This window comes from Rhinolophus ferrumequinum, chromosome 7 (genome assembly GCF_004115265.2).
Source record: "Rhinolophus ferrumequinum isolate MPI-CBG mRhiFer1 chromosome 7, mRhiFer1_v1.p, whole genome shotgun sequence".
Taxonomy (NCBI): Eukaryota; Metazoa; Chordata; class Mammalia; order Chiroptera; family Rhinolophidae; genus Rhinolophus; species Rhinolophus ferrumequinum.
The window spans coordinates 96,754,884-96,767,225 of record NC_046290.1 but is presented as its reverse complement, the minus strand read 5'-3'; the positions used below and the strand labels follow the sequence as shown (position 1 = coordinate 96,767,225).

Below are 12,342 nucleotides of genomic sequence, written 5' to 3'. Positions count from 1 at the left end.
TCACTGAAGCAAAATGGCAGTCAAATTAGAGCAGAATATGTAACAACATGCATAGTAAATTGGCATAGCAGCCTGCTACACAAAAGCGGGGCAGCAGTCACACACGAGATGCAGCAGAACGGCACTGACTGCCCAGGCTCGTCATGTCAGCCAGGAGTTGGACCAGAGCCCACTGCTGCCAAGGAAGAAACCCTGTGGGGGCAAACGGGAAACCTCTGCACCTTCTGTGTTCTCAGCCTACCCTGATTCCAGTGCGCTCACTCTGACGAGGACATAGGAAGATGATTCCGGATCTTTGGATTCACAGATGATGAACAATAACTGACATGCTCCAAATTCTCTAGGAGCAGTGAGCAGAAGGATGGTGCAGGCACACCACTGGGGCGGAGAAGGCCTGGCCATCCCAACACGTAAGGCCTACGCCTACAGAAAAGAATGCACTCTAAAGTGAGTCAGGATTACGGGGAGAGGAAAGCGGTCATCTCAGATGGTGGAGAACTGCAAAGGGCACACGGAGCACCACGGTTTCTCAGGAGTGCAGCAGACGTCAGCTGGGGGACCTACGCTTACAGAGCAGGGCACAAACCACAGGGCTGGGAGCTGGCAGACCAGGGCTGAGAGGAAGGCTGAGGTCTTGAAAGGTTCCTGGGAAACGGGAGACCACAGCAGCGGCTGGACATCGACTTTCCTTACAAAGTGGGGAGAGAACTGCCCACCACAGTGGGGACAGAAAAATGAGATGTGCCATGAATCAGAGAACAAAACAAAAGCTCGGCATCCAGGGGGGTTGCCTGGGAAGGTGGTTCTCCTTCCTTGGCTCTCCTCCAGAGTAAGAGCCAGGGTAGGTAAAAGATGTGAACGTACTTCTTCCTATCTCTGCAGGATGAATCTGAACACTGGGACAGGGAAAGTGACAGCTGAACACACAGGAAGGGAGATAAATAGACCCAACTCTGAGGAAAACAGCAAGAGGTGGAAAAGGAACGAAAGCCAAGTTGTTCCTATAAATCCCAGTAAAAAAGGTGCGCTCAACCAAGGTGATCTGTTTTCTGAGTGCCAACAGACAGCCCAAAGCCCCAGGACCCGACGTGACCCTGACAGACAACTCTTCCCTTCTCAGGCTGCCTCCTTGGAAGAGCAGACATGGCAATGTGGCAGGTCCCCGGCAGGCTGGAAACCATTTGTGGATTATGGACCATGGGGCGACTCAACCCTCAGCCACTACAGTCCTGCCCTTCATGGCTGGGGCCCGGGGGAGGAGGCCCTCATCACGGCCTGCAAGACCCTCGCTACTCCCCTCTGCCCACCTTACCACACACACCCCTTCAGAAAAGCTGAAAAAGAAAGCCCTCGATTACTAACCCAACACACCGCAAATCTAATTAAAAGTCAAATACACAACATTTTCTTCAAAATCCAAACGTTCTTCACAGAAACATCGAGGAGGAAGGGAGCAGAGCAGAATGGCCTCACGAAGGTAATCACAATTCCTCTTCAGGGACTCGTACCTGATTCCTCGCAGCTCATTATCAATGCTGGGTGTAGCAGGAGGCCACCTCGAGACGTGTCATTAGCATCCTACGCGTTCATTACGCCACAAATGGAAACATGTCCTGAAGCGGTCCAGGCATTCAGGGGAAGGGAAGACTCCAGCCCCTACTCCAGCACACGCAAACCTATTCAACTTTATAGCACAAATGCTGCTGAAACTAGGGGGAGGTTGTGGGCCGATGCTTTCTGCATAAAACCATAACCTAATAATCAATAACACTGAGCGCTGCTCTTTTTTAGCATATACAACTAAGAGTCTTAAAACCTTGGAAAATGGTTTATGCTCACCTTTTTGGTTTTGGCAACACACGTAAATGGAGCTTTTGCACAACATGATTTAGCATGCAAGAAAACAATAATCAAGTTAGCTATACAGAAGTTCTGTCTTTTTCTACAAGCCAGCTGAAATGAAGACTAAAACCTCCCAAAGCAAAGCTAATAAGACAATAAAGACTCAGAAGTTAAATTGTGCAATGTGGACTTTTGAAGGATATTACCATGAAACCACCTCGGGAGAGGAAAGTTCTGCCCACGTCCGCCAGTTATAAAGTACACCTGAGAGAGCCTTGCTGGCCTGAGAAGTGCAGGCTTTTCGCTCCTTTATTCACAGGGTTCTGGTTTGGAATGCAAATGTCAAAAGGAGGACTGTAGGAAGAGAAGGGGGAAAGTGAAAGATCATTTGTTTTGTCACTTCAATTCCCTTTTATGGTTAGTCTCTAGTCATTTGTTTTTTAAAGTCCAGCAAGGTAAATTCTGGTCCATAAGGCAGGTGAAGGGGCTCAGGTGGCAGTGAGCCCAGCTTGGCTACTCTTCCTTCTCAGTCATGACGAACACTGATGCTACGCTAAGAATTTGGAAAGGGCTGAGACCCCTTCAACGGAAACACTACAAGCCAGTTTTAGGGTTCAAAACATGCATAAGCTAAGATAGTCCAGGAGGCCAAAGTACAATGACTCCACCGTGTGGCTCTCTGCCCATTTCCTTCAACACATAGAGAAGAGCCATTTATCTGGGAGAAAACTCTGCCACGTAAAGTTTAACAAAGACGACATATTTGTGGAACTTGTTCTTAAGGAGCTTACAAACTAGGAAAGGGGCTCGAAGTCTAAAGAGAAGTTAAAGAGAAGACTAGCGGAAAGCTTTATGGAAGGAGTGGCTTCTGAAGCAACTGCCAGAAAAGGAATGGTGACACTGGGACATGTGACAATGTGAGGCACTTGAGAAACAGGCAGCAGAGAGAGCAAGTCAGGTAGGGTGGCACTAGGCGCTTAAGAAGAAAGAACAGTGAGTGATGCCATTTGGCTGTGTCAGCAGTTCTCAAACGTGGTCAGGTTACATAGCACCTGGAATTCATGATGCTCTCTGCAAAACAAGAAGCTATTTGTAGAGCTTTATGGAATAATGAAATATTAATCCCTCTTAAGAAGGAAGAATAATCTAATCCATTTTGAAAGCATATGAGCAAAGAATGGAATGAAAGAAATCACTTAAATTACATTAATGTTGGCATTTTTTAAATCTTATTGGGAAAACAACACAATTGCTTAAGTTTTATTGAAAAATACTTTGGTCCAGGTTGTACAGTGCCAGGAGCATGGGGATTTCCACTCTCATGCCATGGGAAATTAGGTACCAAACTTAATCTTCCACTGAAAACAATTTTGAAAATAAATGAATTTGAAAATATCCTTCTAACCTTTGTCCGTGGTAATAAGCAATATTCAGGCTAAAAATAAAGCAAAGAAAACAAACTTCTAGTTTTTACCCTAAGAATATGTGCCTAATTGGTTTGAACTGTAGCTGTAGTTTTAAGTCCTCACAAATCTAGAGGTCAAAAGCAAAGCACAGGGCCCACGTAAGGTGAGAAACTTCACAGGAGACTCTCCAACACAGCTGAACATGAAAAACATATACAGTGAGTACCAGGTGAGCTAGAAATAAGCTACCCTCCCCTAAAGTAAACCGAATGAAAAGTTCCCACCAAATATTACTGTTGAGAAAGAATACTCCTCTGATAATTCATAATGACAAGCTAACCATCATATAAAGTCTTAATTTACATGGAGTGGTCTGAAAAACCTCAAGCGGAGAACATAAAAAGGTCCCACATTGGTAGTTTTGTTAGAGAAATGAAATCAAATGCATGATGAAAGCCACCTTCATCTCTGTTGTCAAACGATTCTTACTGAGAAAGTTCCAAGGAAAATGAGCAATTCACAATCAAAAATCACTAAACAAGTAAAGAAACAAACACCACGAGTGAAAGCTAGCAGACACAATGAACGACACATGAATCAATGCTAAGGCTTCAGATATTGAAATTTCAGACACAGAACAAAAAATACACACGTTTAAAGTTTCAAAAAGAACTTTAAAAAGAGTCAATCATTTTGAAAAAGAAGAAAACATCATTTATTTTATGGATTCCAGGGATAAGACAGTATAGACATAAAATCTCATCTTGTTCTGCCAGAAAATAAGGGCTCAGAACAATGATCAGAGCACCTCACAAGGACGTGGGAGGGAGTCAGTTTAGATGCATCTACCTGTGGCCAAATCTGGAACAACTGCATTACAATACTTAACTACTAAAATAATCGAGTACCAAAATAATTAAGTATAGTAATGAATTCAAGACTGCTGGGTAAAATAGAAAGTCACACATTCTCAGTGAATTAATAAATTTTAAAAATGGGAAAAAGTATAGGTTTTCCTAGCATTAGAATACTGAGGGCTGGTAAACGTGGAGGGAGTGTAGAATTTTAAAAATAATTTAATAACTAAAATTAATAATTTAATAATTTAATACCTGGTCAAGACCGGATCAGGCAAGCATCATCAATAAGTGCTCAACACTGGGGGAAACTCTGATGATAAACAAGCTATCTGCATGGTCTTAAAATGTCTCCCAGATACTGTTTACTAGTTCCGGGATTTAAAAAAAAACCAACACAGTAATTATACAGTGGAAAAACTGGAGAACACCTTAACTGGATGATCAAAATGAATATGAGCAGTAAGAAACAAACGGGTATTGTAAGTCTCTGGATGTGATAACCTGAGAAAGAAGCATTACGTGTGTAATATCCTAGGAGGAATGCATAACTTCAATATAAACGTCAGATAAGCCCCCAAAGAGAAACATTCTATTTCAGGAAAAGATGGGGGCAGGGGAGGTCTGTATTCTTTAAAACGCCAATGTTAAAAGAAAAGACCATGGAAATGTTCCAGATTAATGAAGGCTAAAGGTATATGACAACTAAATGTAACACCTGATTTTAGCCTGCATTTTGTACTGAGGGGGAAATGCTATGGAAAAAAACATTAGGTCAAATAGCAAGACTGGAATACAGACCATAATTAAGCAAAAGTACCAATGTTATACTTACTAAAGATGATAATTATACTGAGGATAAAAACTGACTTATTTAGAGCAAAATGTCATAATGTATGCAATTTCCCCTCAAATGGTTCAGGACAAAAATCTATATGAGAGATGAAATGCAAATTATAAAACACATAGGATAAAATGACAATGGTAAATCTGAGTAATAATCACACAGGTTGTAATTCACACAGTTGTTCTTACAATATTTTCTAAGTTTGAAATTATTTCCAAATAAAAGAGAAATTTTTAAAAATTATAGAAATAATCAAAATTTTAAATCTCAGCAGCCAAGCTTAACAACAGGCTAGATACAAGGGAATAATCAATCAGCAAAATGGAAGATAAATATAAGGTATTTTCTATAATGTCATGAAATTAATATGAGCCACGGAAGAGAAAGAAGGTCTAACAAACACCTATTCTCAGTTTCAAGAGGGGAAGGAAGAGAAAGAGTATGCAATATTTGAAAAAAATTAAAAGAAACAATTTTCTAAAAATGATGAAAAGCCAATCCAAAGATGCAAGAAGCTAAAAGATTCTCTAAGCAGGATATGCAAAAAGAAATTTAAAACTAAATGCATCACAGTTATGCTTCAGAACACTAAAAACAAAAGAAAAAACTTAAAAGCAGCCAGAGAAAGAACAAATTACATTCACTGGAACAACTGAACGATAGCTGAGGTTTCAACCACAATGACAGTATCGAATCTTGAAGACTCTAGAATGATGTCCTCAATGTGCTAAAAGAAATTATCAACCCAAAATTTAACAGAGAAAAAATAATTTTTTCCAGGTTAAGAAATCTCTACAGGATGTAGAGGATTACATAGAATGAAAATAACCCAAGATGGAAGATATGAGATGCAGGAAAAAATGAAGAGTAAAAGATAGGGAAATGTAAACAAACTATAGCTATGTAAAATAATAATGATGGCAATAATAATAATAATGATAATAATAATAAACAATGATGATGATAACTGCTGGGGTTAAAAAATAGAAATAAGATATAGCATAAAAAATAGGAAAGAGAGTGATGAGATTTCAAGTGTTCAAAGTTCCCTATGTTAATCAGTGTAATTCTTCCCTTTAGGAATAACTTTAGATTTCGGTAAGTTCCCGTAGAATTTCTAGAGTAACCATCATTGGTTACGTACAATTGAAACCGTATACATAATTTCTAAAATAACTGAGAGAAAACTAAAGGGAGAAAAAGTAATCAATTCAAAGCAAAGTAAGAAAAGCGAGGAAAAAGAAATATAGAAAAGGCAGAAATAGAAGGTGTAAATAAGTCCAAATCTATCAGTAATTACAGTTAATGTGAAAGGACTAAAACTTCCAGTTACAAGACAAAGTTTATCGATCACATTAGCTTAAAAAAATCAATCTATGCAGTGCTTAAAAGACACATGCCTACAACATAAAAAGAGTCACAAGTGAAAAGAGATATATATATAATCAGAGAACTAGCAACTCAAAGTATGCTGCTGTAGCTGTAATAAAATCAGGCTAAATAACCTGTAAGGCAAAAAAATTTCCATCGATTAAAAAGGCCACTATAATAATCAATTATTCAATTCCTCAGAGAGACCAAACAATTCTAAAAATATGCGATGTTATACAACGTCAAGGAAAGGAACATACATATATGGCAAAATTTGAGAGAACTACAATCCACAATTATACTGGGAGATTTTAACATACTTCTCTCAATACTTGATATATCAATCAGAAGAAAAGTACTAATATATATGATTTCAACAAAATCAACATGTTTGATTTACTGTACATATAAATATTATATTCAACAGTTGCAATTTTCAAAGTCTCATAGATCACTTGGACAACAACCCATAAAAGTAAGTCTCAACAAACTGCAAAAGCTTATCATCATATAGACCATGTTCCTTGTAAGAGGGGAAAAAAAAAATCTAGAAAATAGCCATATATCTGAAATGAAGAAATATACTTCTAGATATAGGTCAAGGAAGAAATCATTGAGAAAAGTAAGTTTTAACTGTACAAAAATAAAAACACAAAAATTTGCAAATGAAGCTAAAGTAATACTTAGAGAAAAATTAATAGTTTTAATATGTATATATTTTTAAAAATGATAAAAGGCGAAAATTAATGAACTGTATACATTCATCTCAAAAATTAAAAAAATTAAACAATTAAACCTAAAGAATTTGGAAAAAAGAATAAAGTTATGAGCAAAAACTAAAATTAAAAACACACACAAAGAAATATATAAACAATGAGGAAAATTGAAGAGGCTGAAAAACTGATAAATTTCCAGCAAGAAAAGTCAAGAAAAACAAACAAACAATAGCACAAATAAACTAAAAGGAAATGATGGAGGGCAATTATTTACAAAATAGCAGACATTAAAAAAGTAACAGGATATTTAAATTATTTAATAAATTTGAAAGCTTTAATAAAACAGAACTATAACTGGAAATATCAAACAATCAAGGTGAATGCAAGAAGGAAAAAATATCTGAATGGAATTCTAATAAAGAAATAGAGAAATATTTTTTTAAACTTCTAATAAACAAATTCTATTTTCAGATGGTTTAGATCAGGAGTTGCCCACAGGCCAAATCTGGCCTGTTGTCAGTTTTGTAAATAAAGTTTTATTGAAACACAGCAACATATGTATCATTGATGGCTGCTGTCACAACACAGTGGGGGAACTGAGGACCTGTGCAGAGACCATGTGGTTCACAGAGGCTAAAATGTTACACTCTAACCATGTACAGAAAAAGTTTGGCAACCCTTGGTTTACATTCTATCAAACACCAAAGGCAGAAATAATTCCAATCTGCAACTCATTTTATCAGGTTAATATAACCTTGACAAAGATAGTTTGAGGGGAAAAAAAGACAATTGTACTCACGAACTTACAAGAAAAATCCTAAATAAAAGCCAGAAAACTGAATCCAGCATTACGTCAAAAATATAACACATCATTATTAATTTTGGTTTAACTGAGGAATTACAAATTGATTTAATATTAGAAAATCAATTATTGTATTTCATCACACTAACCAATTAGAGGAAAATCATATTTCAATAGATGCAAAAAGTGTGCAATAAAATTCAACAGTCATTTATTACAAGAATTAAATTTTAGCAAACTAGAAATAGAAAAGAACTTCCTTAATCTGATAAAGGCTACATTAAATTGAAACAAAACAAAAAACTTACATCTTAATTAATGGAAAGCATTCAATGGTTTCTTTTAAGATTAAGGCAATCACCATTTCTATTTGTCATTTTACTTAATGTCCTAGGTAACTAGGTAAACTAAGAAGAAATAAAAATAAGAGATTATAAAAGAAGAAACAAAACTATCATTATATACGTATGATATGACTGTATACATAGAAAATCTAGATGAAGCTGTAAAAATTTTACTGGAATTAACAAGTTTGGCAAGGTTACTAGATTCAAAATCAATGCATAAAAATCAAATGCATTTTTATATACCAGCAATAAATTTCAGAACATGTAATTTTTATTGTGATAAAATATACATAACATAGAATTCACCACTTAACCATAAAGCATACAGTTCAGTGGCATTAAGCATATTATATTGATAATGTTACCACCCCCCGTTTCCAGAACTTCTTTCACCTTCTCAAACTGAAACTCCACATCCATTAAATAGGAACTCCCATTCTCTCCTCCCCCCAGCCCTTCGCAACGCCCAATCTAAGTTTCTGCATCTATGAATTTACTACTCTAGCTACCTCATATATGTGGAATCATACACTATTTGTCCTATAGTGACTGGCTTCTTTCAATTAGCATAAAGTCCTCAAGGTTCATCCATGTGGTAGCGTGGGTTAGAAATCCTTCCTTTTTTAAGGCTAAATAATATTCCATTATATGGATAAGCCACATTTTGTTTATCCATTCATTCATCAATACAGCTGGATCATTTCCACCTTTCGGCTATTGTGAATAATGCTGCTATAAACACTGGTGTGTGTACAAATATCTGTCCAAGTGCCTGCTTTCAGTTCTTTTGGGTATACACCCACAGGTAGAATTGTTGTGAACATAGTATTTTAAAATATCATTTACAATATCATCAAAAAAAAATCAAATGCCTGGGAATAAATCTAATAGAATTGTGCAAATATGTTATAGAGAAACATATAGAGAGAAAATCATAAAATTTTATGAAAGGCCACAAAAGATTTAAATAAAAAAACAGAAATATTACATTCATGGATCAGAAGAACCAATGTCAGAAAGATGTCAAGGCCTTCTAAATTCTTCAATAGGTAATGCAATTCCCATGTAAATCCAACTTTTTTATTTAGGATTTGAGACATGATGAACTGATTCTAAAATTTACACGGAAGAGCAATGAGGCAACAGTTACAAGAACATCCCTGAAAAATAATATGTGCATGAGGGATGTGTGTGTGTGTGTGGGGGGGGGTGACTAAAACGATACCAAACACTAAACATTGTGGTGATTAAAACAGTGTAGTGTTGGTATATGGATAAACTGACTATAGAAGGGAAGGTTCAGAAACAAACCTATGCAAATTTGGAGACTTAATTTATGACAAAGTTAGTCTCTCAGATTCCTCAGTGATGAACAGACTTTTTAATACTTTGTGGTACTATAGATGCTTCACTGTACAGAGAAAAATAAAATTGAACCCTTATCCCGTACTATATACAAAAATCAATTCCATATGGATTAACAAATTAAAACTAGAAGACTTTTAGAAAACAACAGAGCATACTTTTAGGACCTCACAGTAGAGAAGAAGTCTTAAAACAAGATGCAAAAAATACAAACTGAAAAAGGCAAAATTTGATAAATTCAACTATTTTAAAATTAAGAACTTCTATTTATCAAAAGAGACACCATAAACAGAATGACTATTTTAGCCACAATGTAGGAAATAATTTGCAACATGTATTATTCACAAAGGATTAGTGCTCAAAATATATAAAGTATTGAAAAAGCCCTAGATCAAAACAGAAACATGGATAAAAGATCCAAAAACATGCTCAGAAGAGGAAATCAGAACAGGCAAAAAAGTTCAAATGAAAAGCAAATGAGGCTGTTAGACACACACACACACACACACACACACACACACAAACACACACGGATACTACTTCATCCCCATTCCTCTGGCAAAAATTTTTAAACCTGACACTTGAGAATATGGTAAGAATGGGAAACAACTGCATCATATTTACACTGCCAGTGAGAGTATAAATTAGTCCAATAATTTTGAAGTCAGTATCATCCAGTAACATTGATTATGTGCATACCCTAAATCCCAGCAATTCTAATCTTAGGTAAAAATTAAGAGTATATGTCAGAAGACATGTAAAAGAATAGTCTTGTAGCACTATTTGTTATAGCTCAAAATTGGGAACAACCTACCTTGTCCATTTTCCATCAGCAGAAAGGATATGTAAAGTGTGGTATAAGCAGGCACTGGAATACTCTACAGCAGTGAAAATGAATGCATGATATGCATGACAGCTATGTACAACAACATCCTGTGTTTCCCGAAAACAAGACCTGACACTTGTCCGGCTGACACTTGCCAGACAGTCAGCTCTAAGGCATCTTTTGGAGCAAAATTAATATAAGTCCCAGTATTATATTATATTATATCATATTAATTATATTATATTATATTTATTATATCATATCATATTATATTATAATGACCTGGTCTTATATTAATTTTTGCTCTACAAGACGCATTAGAGCTGATTGTCCGGCTAGGTCTTCTTTTCGGGGAAACACGGTAGTCAGGAATTAAGAAGCAGGAAACGAAACTACAGAATTGATTCCATTTCAAAATCCGCAAAACAAAAATCATTGTTTAGTCATACAAAGATAAACTTCAAAGAAATGTTTACTGCAAGTAATTCATTGTATGTATTCACATAGCCATCATTGTTCACTGTCAAACAAGTGGACTGATGGCTTTAAAATGATTGCCAGTTTCCATCATGACTCCTTAATGATAGGCCAGAGTATTACATTATAGCAGTAACGTAACATATTCTTCAAATGAGTTAAGGATTAAAAGCTGCCTGGATAAAGTTACTGTGTCAAGTTTTCCAAACTGTGATCCTTCTAGGTTGTCTTATGCTTATTTTTAACAGCTAAGTTTAGAGTTTCTAAACAGTTCATTAACAAAGAGAAGGATCAAAAAAACATTCATATTCACCGAAAGCTGACCATTCTTTACGGAATCCAAGTGCTCACTGAACACAGGTCCCATCCATGCAGAATCGTATTAGAATGAAAGCACCACCATGCACATCAGTTGTATCAAGTGGTGCAATGTTCATAGGATGTCAGTTCCTGCGGCCCCTGAGATATTCACAGCACTGTGAAGAACGTGTTCTTCTAGAAGGATGAGAAACTCAAGACCCTAAATAACTGAGCCTTTGGACCACCGAATCCTCCAGGAACAGACTCCTGGGAGACGCTATAACATAAAATCATTCTCTTCGTTACAAGAGAATACGGACTGGCGGCTGCATTTCATTGAAAGGTTGGATTTACTTTCAAAGGTAGTTTATATGTCCAACTCACAAGGGCCTCTCTGACTCAACGTTCAAATCAATTTGATTTTAATAGAGAGTTCTTAATAATATGAAGGTAGGCTTATGTTATTAGGTTAAGTGGGAAAAGATAGACATAACATCTAGAATAATATTTACAGTATGATCTACCTGCAGTATGAGTACTACTGTGTAAGGAGATAGAGGAAGATAAGGAGCCAACATATGAAAATGTTACCGTGGAAAATGAAGGAACAACAAGTCATTCTCATAAAGGGCCAACAGGGGCCCACTATAAGTAATAATAATGCTAAATGATAAGCAATGCATATAAGAATAACTCATGTAGTACCCGATACACAGCAGGAGCTCAGTACATGGTAGGAGTCTTAACTATCACTATCCGTGTAACATAAGGGTAGGCCCAGTGTAATGACTTCAAAGTCAACCAAAGCTTATGGACTTATAATAAGCTTCATCACAAGTCAAAATCCATTAAATGAGTCAACACTGTTAAGAGCAGACACGTTGAGTAGCAGAGATTTGTAGCATTATCCTGTTGTTGATGATGTGTGAATCAAAGTGAAGCGTGTATCTAGATCACATTCATTGTTTTTGAGGTATCTTAAGAATGAAACAGGCCATGTGTCCCTGCTTTGGGACAAGTCATAACAGAGCTGGGAGGAACAGCATATTTATCTTTTAGAGTTGACTCACCACTTTCAGCAGGGGAGTTCAGATAAGACCCTGTGATATGGTACATAGTAAAGAAGTCTAGGAGGGAGTTCCTGTAAGACGAAATGTCTCAACAGTTAGCATGTACTGAAGAAATG

The 12,342-nt window shown here is 36.5% G+C and overlaps 1 protein-coding gene across 6 annotated transcripts in view; it reads right to left on the bottom strand.

Moving 5' to 3' along the window:
• The window catches only part of AUTS2 (activator of transcription and developmental regulator AUTS2), a 1,097,126-nt gene that overhangs the window by 493,829 nt on the left and 590,955 nt on the right, over positions 1-12,342 (bottom strand). The gene's annotated exons all lie outside the window — the stretch shown is intronic.